Here is a 10,865-nt window from a genome sequence, read left to right as displayed (position 1 = left end):
GTCGAGTTTAAATAGCGGCAAATCAGCTGCACTTGATAGTAGTTGGTTGAATAAGGAAAATGAATTAGCAACAAGAGTTTACGGGATGTACATAGCTCAGTGGTTAACGCTTCTGACTTTGAACATCGAATTCGCAGGTTCGATCCCTGCTGAAGTCTAGAAAAAAAAAGTCTGATGAGGAGATGTGGTGATCTCCGAAATAGTGCTATAACTTCTACCGCTTAGACTTTGTTGCTTTTTCAATTTTTCCTAATAAACAATCGTGGTACAAAGCTCAATAAAAATATTAAAAATAAAATGTTAACAAGCCACAATAACATTGACAAATACATAGTTTAGGAAGAGCCTGCCTGAAACTATACAAAAAAGCAAATAAGCAAATGGATGTATAGAATTGACAACAACAACCACGCTGTCGAGTTTAAATAGCGGCAAATCAGCTGCACTTGATAGTAGTTGGTTGAATAAGGAAAATGAATTAGCAACAAGAGTTTACGGGATGTACATAGCTCAGTGGTTAACGCTTCTGACTTTGAACATCGAATTCGCAGGTTCGATCCCTGCTGAAGTCTAGAAAAGAGAAGTCTCATGAGGAGATGTGGTGATCTCCGAAATAGCTGCTATAACTGCTACCGTTTAGACATTGTTGCTTTTTCAATTTTTCATAACAAACAATCGTGGTACAAAGCTCAATAAAAATATTAAAAATAAAATGTTAACAAGCCACAATAACATTGACAAATACATAGTTTAGGAAGAGCCTGCCTGAAACTATACAAAAAAGCAAATAAGCAAATGGATGTATAGAATTGACAACAACAACCACGCTGTCGAGTTTAAATAGCGGCAAATCAGCTGCACTTGATAGTAGTTGGTTGAATAAGGAAAATGAATTAGCAACAAGAGTTTACGGGATGTACATAGCTCAGTGGTTAACGCTTCTGACTTTGAACATCGATTACGCAGGTTCGATCCCTGCTGAAGTCTAGAAAAAAGAAGTCTGATGAGGAGATGTGGTGATCTCCGAAATAGCTGCTATAAATTCTACCGCTTAGACTTTTCAAATTTTCCTAATAAACAATCGTGGTACAAAGCTCAATAAAAATATTAAAAATAATAGAAATAATTGTATAACTATAAGCTCACCTCTTCCAATGGCACATTGTCAGGAACCGCTTCGTGACCTTCGATGTAGTTGGTCCCAATCAGATCAACTACCCGCCTCTCCATCTCCGTAAAAGGCGGCTGGTCGATGGGCCTATTGCCTGTTATAGCCTGCTGCCTCTTCCGGTCTTTGTACGGCTTTTTAAGTCGCGCCAGACCTGTTTGCAAAGTAATGAAATACATAGTTAACAAACAAGTAGTATATAAAGCCTTACAGCATATTTATGAATGACTAAGAAAATAAAAGTATAAATAAATGTGCACAGGAAGCTCAAACAAAATTAAACAAAAGCCCCGGGGGAAATGTTAAGTTATTTGTACAACGATTTTGGGGTAGAGAGCGGAGGGGGAGTTGGCGCGGCCCCCCAAACTTCCCTTAAAATAAAGAAGATGGACCGCAGTTTATGAAAAGACCCCTTGGAGCTGATTGCAAAAATACCATATTTCAAACCTAAATTATAAATAAAGTAATGCACAGCTATGGTAAGCCTTTTGCTTAAATAAAGTGTATGCTCTTGTCTATAAGTGTGTGTAAACGTTTTTTGATTCGGGTCACACGTTTGGGCACAGCAACCCAAAGTCGTTGCACAAATAACTAAACCGTACCCGATATGTTAAAAATGAATTTGAACACTAAAAATTACTTTTCCGGATTAACCAACAACCTGATTCTTCATTTGCACATTTTAATTAAAAAATTGTACTTCACGTATGTACAAATATATATACTAATGGCCTTATTCATAAAAAATAAAGTAAGTTTAAAGAGCTATATAAACTGACGTTTTCATACATTTTCCATTTATAAACCTTTTATAAAGCTACTTTAGTTTTTATGAATAAGGGCATAATTGTNTTCATTTGCACATATTAATTAAAAAATTGTACTTCACGTATGTACATATATATATACTAATTGTTTTTTTATCGCACTCTCGAAAACTGCTTCCTATATACACACACTTAAAACACAAGATAAGTACTTACCGAATGCCATTGTTCCACAGACTTTATAGCTCCTCCTATTGCGTTGAGCTTTTGTGCCATTTCCGCCCACTTCTTTTGGTACTCCAGCTTTCCGTGGAGACGCTGGAACTTTCCGGATGCAAGCCCTTCGTTCTCCGTGAGACTTTTCACTTTCGACTTTCGACTCTCGACTTTTTTTATTTATTTGCATATAAAAACTGATCTTCTAACAAGGGCGCGGAGTGCTGTTTGGTCGTATTTAAAAAAAATTGCCAATAAAACTGAAGTGAAATTTGAAAAGTGTGGTAGAGAAATGAATTTTAATGACAGTACAACAACATTGTCAAATCATTTAAGAGCAGCGCATAAAATTACTATACGAAAACAAATTCCTCAAATTTGTTAATCGTTTGTCTCCAAAATCTTCAGTTAATAATGAGGTAAGATAAACATGGGTATTTATTTTAAAAATTTCATGCAAGAAAGTTTTTCTGCATGAGTTTATGTAAGTTTCTACAGACAGTCTTAGGTTCGAATTTGACCAATCCGTAAGGTACAACATTTTAAACACCGCTAAAAACGTTGCTGGTAGGATTCCAGTTAATATGCGACATTAGTCGTGTGGATAGTCCCAATCCACTAGCTGTCTGGGCTACTCCCATATTTATCCATGCTTATAAAGTGGCACTTATATTTCTACCAATTCCCGCCAATTCTGCTCCATCGGAAAGGCCACATTTTTCAAAAAGTTATCCGTAATTACCTAATATCAATTCAAAAAAATTTTAGATTTTTTTTTGTGAAAATTTAAAAATTTTTAATTTGTTTTTCAAAAATATAGTTTTTAAACACCCTCACAACTAACATTTTCATGCTGTATAACTGGAACAATTTTCAAAATTTTTAAAAATCTTTTAGTGTCGGTTTTTTTTTACCTAGCATTGAATTTCACTAAATTACAGATTATTCTAAAGACCACTAGTAAATCATGATATTTTTGGCGTATTCTGACTCTTATATTTATAGCTAATATATGAGTTAAATGCAGAGTATACTTAATACATCTCTTTTTATTCAAAACGTCAAAAAAAGTCGAACAAAATCGACTTTTCTTCGTGTACAGTCGACTTTTAAAGTCGACTGTACAGAGTCGATCGAAAAGTCGAAAGTCGACTTTCTAGTGAAGTCGAACAACCCTAGTTGAGCTGCTCCGCTGATGTCCGACTCCTTTTAGCTCCTGCTCCACTGGTAGACGCCATTCTGAAATTATAAATAAGAACAAAGTAATTTCTTATACATATTAATAAAATAAGTAGCAAAATATACTTCCCTTTGCTGCAATATGTGGACGCTAATTAGCGGCGCGAGGAAATGGCTTTGTTTTTTTTCTGTTCCGCTTTGTGCTTTTCGCAAATTTGACATTTCGAACAGCGGAGATGCCACTTTTTATCAATTTGAATTAATGGAAAAAGTCAGCTGTTCACTGTCGTTAGGAATGAGTTGGTGAATCGCATAATCGTTATTGACAACGACAAAAATCTTTAATTAACAACTCGACAAATGCATCGTTAAGAGTTACCGAATCGCATTACTGGTATAATTTCACCATGCTGAGGTTCAATTGATGCTAATTTATAGCAAACATAGCACGCGCACCTCATAGGGTTAATTTGTTTGTTTACAGTTTTTTGACATTATAACCAGCTACAAGAGAGTTCGAGCTAGTTGTCACTTCTACCTTGTTAAATATGCCTTGGATTTCACAAATACACCGGGAGGTACGCGAAAGGCATGATTGATTCCAAGTGCTGTTCCTATGACTGTTATGCCGACAAGTCCCTCCAACAACACTGCAACTCATAAATCAAAAACAGAAAACAACATACAATTTAACAAAGTTTTACTAAAGAAAACAAATAAATAAATAAAAATAAACTTCAAATTTACTTCAAAACGTCAACCAGTGAAATGTAATTTTTTATTTTTCCTTACACACGCTCATTTTTATTTGTACTCTCCCGAAAACTTTGACTTTTGTAGGTTTGACGTCAAATTGGCTTCTACCAGTTTTTATCGGACCATGGCCTTAACGTATGTATTTGAAAAAAAAAATCTATTTTTCATATTCCAATAATTAGATTTATGCATTAGCGCACACAAGGGGTGGGTTTTGGGGTTCAAACGTTTATTTATTTATTACATACTGTACATAAAACTTGCATAAATGTATTTTAAAGAGCAACAACGGACATGTCTGGCAGTAATAAATCTGTTTCTAAAAGTTAGCTAAAGCCAATGCAAAGAAAATTAGCCTTACTAAAATGACTTAAAAAATTAGCATTTTTAACTGTAAAGATACGATGCGCACTAGTCAACGCAACCATTACCGCCTGCCAGATGGCCCCCACGCTAACCGAGGGAGTGAGAGAGAAAAACCAGCTGTCCTGAAATTCCTGTTTTCACGACGTTGCTAGCTCCCGTACTACTAATTCTTATCATGTCCAAGCATTTTGTGTTTAATATGTTCCTAAAAACAGTTTTCGATACTTCAACAAAGAAAAGTACAAAAATATAAGGTTGCCTCGATTTATTTTGGCCGATTAAGTTCTGAACGATAGAAAATAAATTAGTACGTTCCAAGTTTGCGAAAAAGTTGTTTAGAACTCCTATTAAGTCGTAATGAAATGTACCGCAAATGTTAAGTGTAACGTAGCCAGTGAAAAATTTAAAAAAGTTGTTTTTTGGTAATTAAGTACCCTTTCCAAAAGGATATATATATATATATAATCATAGCTGACTTCGCTGCACAATTAACTAATAACTAAGTGTAACGTGGCCAGTGCTTTTCTTTTTATTTAAAATTGTTTTATTGACTTAATACCTATTTATTCTCATTTCATTTTAGCAATAAATAATAACACATATATAAGAAAGTCTTTTCATGAACAATTGCGAATCGAGAATTATACTGCTTATTTTAATAACTATTCTATTGAAACAAACCGAAACTAACATTTGTAAAATATCCTTTGAAATCTTTATCTCTTAAAATTTTGACTATATATTTGCCTGTAATTCAATTAGATTTTTTGCAACATATAAATCTGATAAGTTATCTGCCCATTATAGTGATTGTGCTCATAACACTACAATTTTATAGAATCTGATACAAGTCTACACCAGACTATGAAGAGTTTATAATAATAATAATAATAGTAATAATAATAGATTGGCGCTTAGACATATGTTAGTGCTTGGCCGAGCTTCTCCTCCAAATTGTGGCGTTCGCCTTGAAGTTGTCACACAAAGGGGAGGGACCTACAGTTTAACGCCGACTCCGAACGGCGATTGTTTTTTATGAGAAGCTGTTTTCATGGCAGAAATACACTCGGAGTTTTGCCATTGCCTGCCGACGGACGACCGCTGTTAAGAAAAAACCTTTTTTCTATATTTTTTGCGATGTTGCTTTGACCGGGGTTTGAACCCGGGTGCTGCGAAGTGGAAGCGCGCACTGCTTACCACTACACCACAGCGGCCGCCGGAAGAGTTTATAAATTTATTTTGATCGTTTTTGTTTATCGGCCTTTTAATTGTAAACCTACGTAATTTTTATTTTTTAAGATCGAGGCCCAGAGCATGGGCGTCGCTACGTAGGGACAGGGGGCTCGAGCCCCTCAGCTAGACTTTGAAGTTTACCTTATATGTAGGTATACAATCTTCGATTATTACCGCAGCGACCACAAAAATGCAGTTGCCAATATAGCAACTCAGTGGCCAGCTTGCAGTTGCCATCTGCAAAACCATTTCAGCCAGTAGCCACCCAACTGAAGTTCGGTTGCCATGAGCCTGAGTCGGCTCAGCTTATTCTGGTACTTGCAAATATCGGGCCCAAGTTATAATACCATTTCATGCTCATGAAAGGTATAGTTTTCAGATTTCAAATCGGTGAAGTAGGTAACGAAATATAAATTTAAACATTTTCTTAACTTCTTCCCAGCGTATCTATTAAAATGTCATTTTCAAAAATTTCATGCATGCCATGTCATGCCATCTCAAGCATACTGTTATAGCATGTCATTGCTTCTTAGCTCAGCTGTTGTTTGCTGTTGTGTTTCTGCAGCATATTTTTAATACTGTTAAATCCTGCCTTGTATGAAAATGTATATAGCAGGGGTTAGCAAGGCCGAGGCCGAAAAGAGCCACATCTAAGTTCTAAATGCTACAAAGAGCCACAAAAAAAGAACAAGAAAAACAAAAATTTTATTTTTAAATAAAATTATTATTACAAATGAAAAACATTAATTTTATTATTATTCTATTGTACGTAAGATAGATATAAAAGAAAGTTCAAAAGATCCCTTTGGCGAAATTTTCAAAATCTGGTTTTAGGTCAGTTAAAGCCGTTCGTAACAATTCTGTTAAATGTTCGATAGTCAATAGGTACGTTCGTTTAAAATCTCCAGTAAAAAATGTCCAACAGCGAAATTCCGGCGAAATATCATCTGTCCTCTCACAAGAGAAAAATATCCACGATAGTACGCGAACAGAAAATTTGCAGAAACTTGCAAGTTAGACGAACAGCTGATAGAAATTTTGTTTACATTAACAGGTCTATTCTGCACGTTACCGAAGATCTTGTGACCGGAAAATTTTATTACCAAAAATTGTTACCACTTGTCACCGCGATTCGAGGTAGGTTGGTAATGCAGTGAAAATATTCAGCAACTCAGCTATGAAGATTTGTGGAAATTCCTGTATTGCATAATTCACGGGGCAATATTTTGTTACCAGCTTATGAGATGGTGACCAAATTCACCGGTTACAAGAGAGCACAGAATGCGAAAAAGGTTTAAAAATTGACAGAAACTTTAATTACCGGTTATAAAATTTATGTTACCAGCGCAGAATAGACCCGTCAAAAGTATAAAATTGAAAACAAATCCTGAATTCTTATCCTGACACAGTTCACTGACTAAACGAATAATTACTTATTTCTAACAGGTTTAATTAGTCGCATCCATTCCAAACCATCAAATTCAATTTAGGGATTTGCTTAAATTCCAGCCAGCTCTTCTTGTTCAGCTGTTTTCTTGTTGGCAAATTGCTGTGGGCTAAAATATGTATTTATATGTATAATATGTATGTATGTAAAATATGTATGTATATGTGTAATATGTATGAAATATGTATTTAAAAAAGTAAAAAGAGCAAAAATGTTCTAAGCAAGGAGAAAGTAAAAAGAGCCGCACTTTGCTAAGCAAAGAGCCGCAATTATCTCAAAGAGCCACGTTTGCCCACCGTTGGTATATATATTTTTAATTAGATAATTGTTTAATAAATTTTACTATAGTAGGAGCTTGCAAAATTCGGAAAATCTCTTCCCGTATATACAATGTAAATAATAATGCTGAATATGTTGCATGGTTTCCTTTTGTTGACATGCATAAATTTGATGCATGATTTGATTTGAATTTATTCGGCAATGTCTTCATATATCACTTTCAAACATGTACAAGCGACATGATATAAACTGGCACTTCCATGATGTGTTACATGTCGCTATGTTTTGTAGTTCAGGCCTTTAGTATCTATATATAATTGCTCAGTCATACGACTTAGTTAGGCCGATCTGTAGCAGCCTTAGAATTGAGCTATATATCAAACTAAAGTGCAAACTGCAGTTGCAGTTGACCGTGTTTGTCAAAAGTAAAAGTTATTAGGTATTATTCATAGTTTTAAAATTTATTTCACGAAAGCAAAAAATAAAAATAGCTTAGATCCCTTTCTTTTTTAAACACCTAGGAGGATATCACTGACCATTAAAAAGGACCCTGAATGACCGCAAACCTCAAAGCATTACACATTTTCACCTTCATTTTCCTATAATTTCTTGAAAAACCACTTCCTTGCTAAAGAGCGTTTGTATATATCAATTTTGAATAAATATTGATGAATTCCTTAGTCACACTGCTTAAAAAATCTGAAAGTCCGGTATATAAAAAATATAAATTCAAGGCCGTATTTAAGAAAAGCCTCCTTACTTCAACAATTTTTATGCGATTGCAATAAATGAGCTTTCAGGTTATTTACAAATGGATTTAATTCTAGATTGTGCTACATATTTAGAAATTGTGGAGATTATCGATGGTCAAAAGTTAAAAAATTAAGAGAAATATGGATTTTTTTTATTTACCCGATAAAAAATCCCAACAAGCCAAGTCCGACAACAAATTATTCAAAAGCTAATAAATCTACAAAATCTTATTTTCTGACCTAAATCGACAGGTCGCGACCTCTAAATGACCTTCAACAAATCTATCAAAATAGGCAGTAACACAAATAAAATTAGGGGTAGGGTCTTGAAATTAAAAAAAAAAACATTTTCGCCATAAATATGTATTAAAAGTAGTATATCGCCTATGCATACATATCATTGCAATACTTTGTTCCCTAGTCTTTTTCTTATTCAATGTTAAAAAAATAGTTCATTCGAAATCGCATTTTTTAGTTATACTCATAGTCTATACCAGTGGTCGGCATTCTAACACGTTCAAACGCAGCGTTGCCAGGTTGACGTTTTTAACGTCATTTGGACGTTTTTTGTGTAAAAAATGACGTTTTTTAACTTCCCAGTACTATTCTCTGTTACTAAATCTTGTAAGTAGAACTGATTTTGAATTATTTTCTTAATAAATCTTAACAAGCTTTGTTTTTTGCAGCAGCTGCTTGAAAAAAATATATATTCTTTGGACACAGATGACTTAACCCTTATAAAGAAAATGACACACCCGCATAAAGAAAATGACACAATTAGTCGCATGGGGCCCCTTATTGAAAATTTAATGAACGTAAAAAGACTGAAATATTGCTATGTTCCTTCTTAACAGAACGTAATTTAGCATTTTCGACAACATACCACTTAACCAAATGTTTACAAGAAAAAAATAGTATTAAAAATCAACGCGATTTTTTAGCAACTTAAAACTTGCACATTATTGCCCTGAAATTTAATGGGATATCAACCTGCATACTCAAAGAAATTCTAAAAAATCTGAATAAAAAGTTGAATCAGGTTTTTTATAATTTTTGCACATACTTTGAAATGTGAATTTATATTTTGTTTGTTATATAATGAGCTAGGCTTTTATGGAAAAATAATAAACGTTAAATAAACAAAAAAGAAAGAGCCAAAATCGATGACTTAATCAGCTGATCACAAGTGCATGTATAAAATGATTTTTATATTAACGATCTCAAACCAGTTTAGAATGAATTTTAAATGTGACAGAGCAAATGACGTTTTAATATCTATACCTTACGTACATATGTACCTTTGCATACAATAAAAGTTTAATAAGAACAATTCTTTGTGCATACATTTGAAAAAGACGTTTTTGGGTAGGAAATGACGTTTTTTCAGATAAAGAGGGACGTTTTCTCATGCCGAAGACCTGGCAACATTGTCCAAACGATTCAATAAGTGAGAGTGTGTGTGTTAAATGCACCGTAGCGCAAGTCCTGCAGAAGTCACTTAAGTGTCACTTACTGCTAGGCTATGTCCTAAATGATATCACCTGACGTTTATATGGAAGTCTTTCATTTTTCCTAAGTGACCATTGCATGAAATGTCATGCAGCTGGTCACAAGTGTCTCTTGCACGACATGTCATGTAGAGGGTCACAGGTGTCTATAGCATGACACATCATGTGTAGGGTCACAGGAGTCTCTAACACGACATGTCATGTAGGGGTCACAGGTGTTTCTAGTATGACATGTCATGTAGAAATAATCGTTGGTATATAAATAATAACGCTTATTATTTTAAATGGTTTTAAACATTTCTATTTTCGAACTTAAGACAAACGTTAAGTTGTTTTTTAATAAAAATAAGTTTTTATATATATGTTTATGCGCACACTGGCTAAATACATTGTAGGGTTTGTATTTGTGTTATTACCTTTTATTGTACTGTGTTCATTTCAACTTTGTAATTTTGGAAATTTTAGATTTATGTGATTTTTGTGGTTCGTCAATCAAATAGAAAATTTTCATTATTCAAACTTTTCTCGAATTGTTAACAACATAAAAAAAATAAATTAAGTTTTGTTAACTTTTAATTAAAATATTAAAAAGAAATCTTTGGAATCTACTACATTTTTGGCGATCCTGCCAGGAGCGGCAATAGCTGTAGTTGGAAGCAAAATAAAAAAGTTTTAAGAGTGCTGTAAGATCACGACATTTTCGGTCAGCAACCAGTTTCTCTGTTGTGAATATAGTTCTACTAAGAAACAGTGTAACAGAATTAAATTGGCTATAACACGAAAGAACACTAGAGTTGCGAGGACATGTTTAGTGTGATCGAAAGAACGGTTAAGTGTAGTCTATAGCCGAATCCGTTAATAGTTAATCGCTCTCTGCATTGACGGAGAGGCAAGACGACAGCACTACAATTTGCGAGTACGGCGCCAACTATAACAACAACCACAATAGCAGCAACAGCCGCAGCAGCGGTTTCAACTAAAACGCGTCGCAACAGTTTCGTCAGTGGTAGCAAGAGCTGTTCTAATAAACCATCAGCTACATCAACAGAAATCAGTTCACACATCAGCGTTGACGTCAAGCGTGCACATACCAAAAATCGCTCCCCAGAAATTGGTCGTGGTTACCTGCATCCTTCATACAACCGGAGAAAATCTCTTGTCTACTTTGTGTCTGTTCATTACTGACAACAATAA

The 10,865-nt window shown here is 34.4% G+C and overlaps 1 long non-coding RNA gene across 1 annotated transcript in view; it reads left to right on the top strand.

Moving 5' to 3' along the window:
* Positions 1–4,099: 4,099 nt before the first annotated feature.
* Positions 4,100–10,865, top strand: part of LOC108359770 (uncharacterized) — a 16,460-nt gene continuing 9,694 nt past the window's right edge. The window contains exon 1 of the long non-coding RNA XR_001846990.1: positions 4,100–4,196. This is a non-coding gene — a long non-coding RNA (uncharacterized LOC108359770). The remainder of the gene's footprint in view (positions 4,197–10,865) is intronic.

The sequence above is a fragment of the Rhagoletis zephyria genome, unplaced genomic scaffold, assembly GCF_001687245.7.
Source record: "Rhagoletis zephyria isolate East Lansing unplaced genomic scaffold, Rhagoletis_zephyria_1.1 Rzeph_scaffold_00456, whole genome shotgun sequence".
Classification (NCBI taxonomy): Eukaryota; Metazoa; Arthropoda; class Insecta; order Diptera; family Tephritidae; genus Rhagoletis; species Rhagoletis zephyria.
The sequence above is the reverse complement of the archived record's forward strand: the minus strand, read 5'-3'. Positions and strand labels throughout refer to the sequence as shown.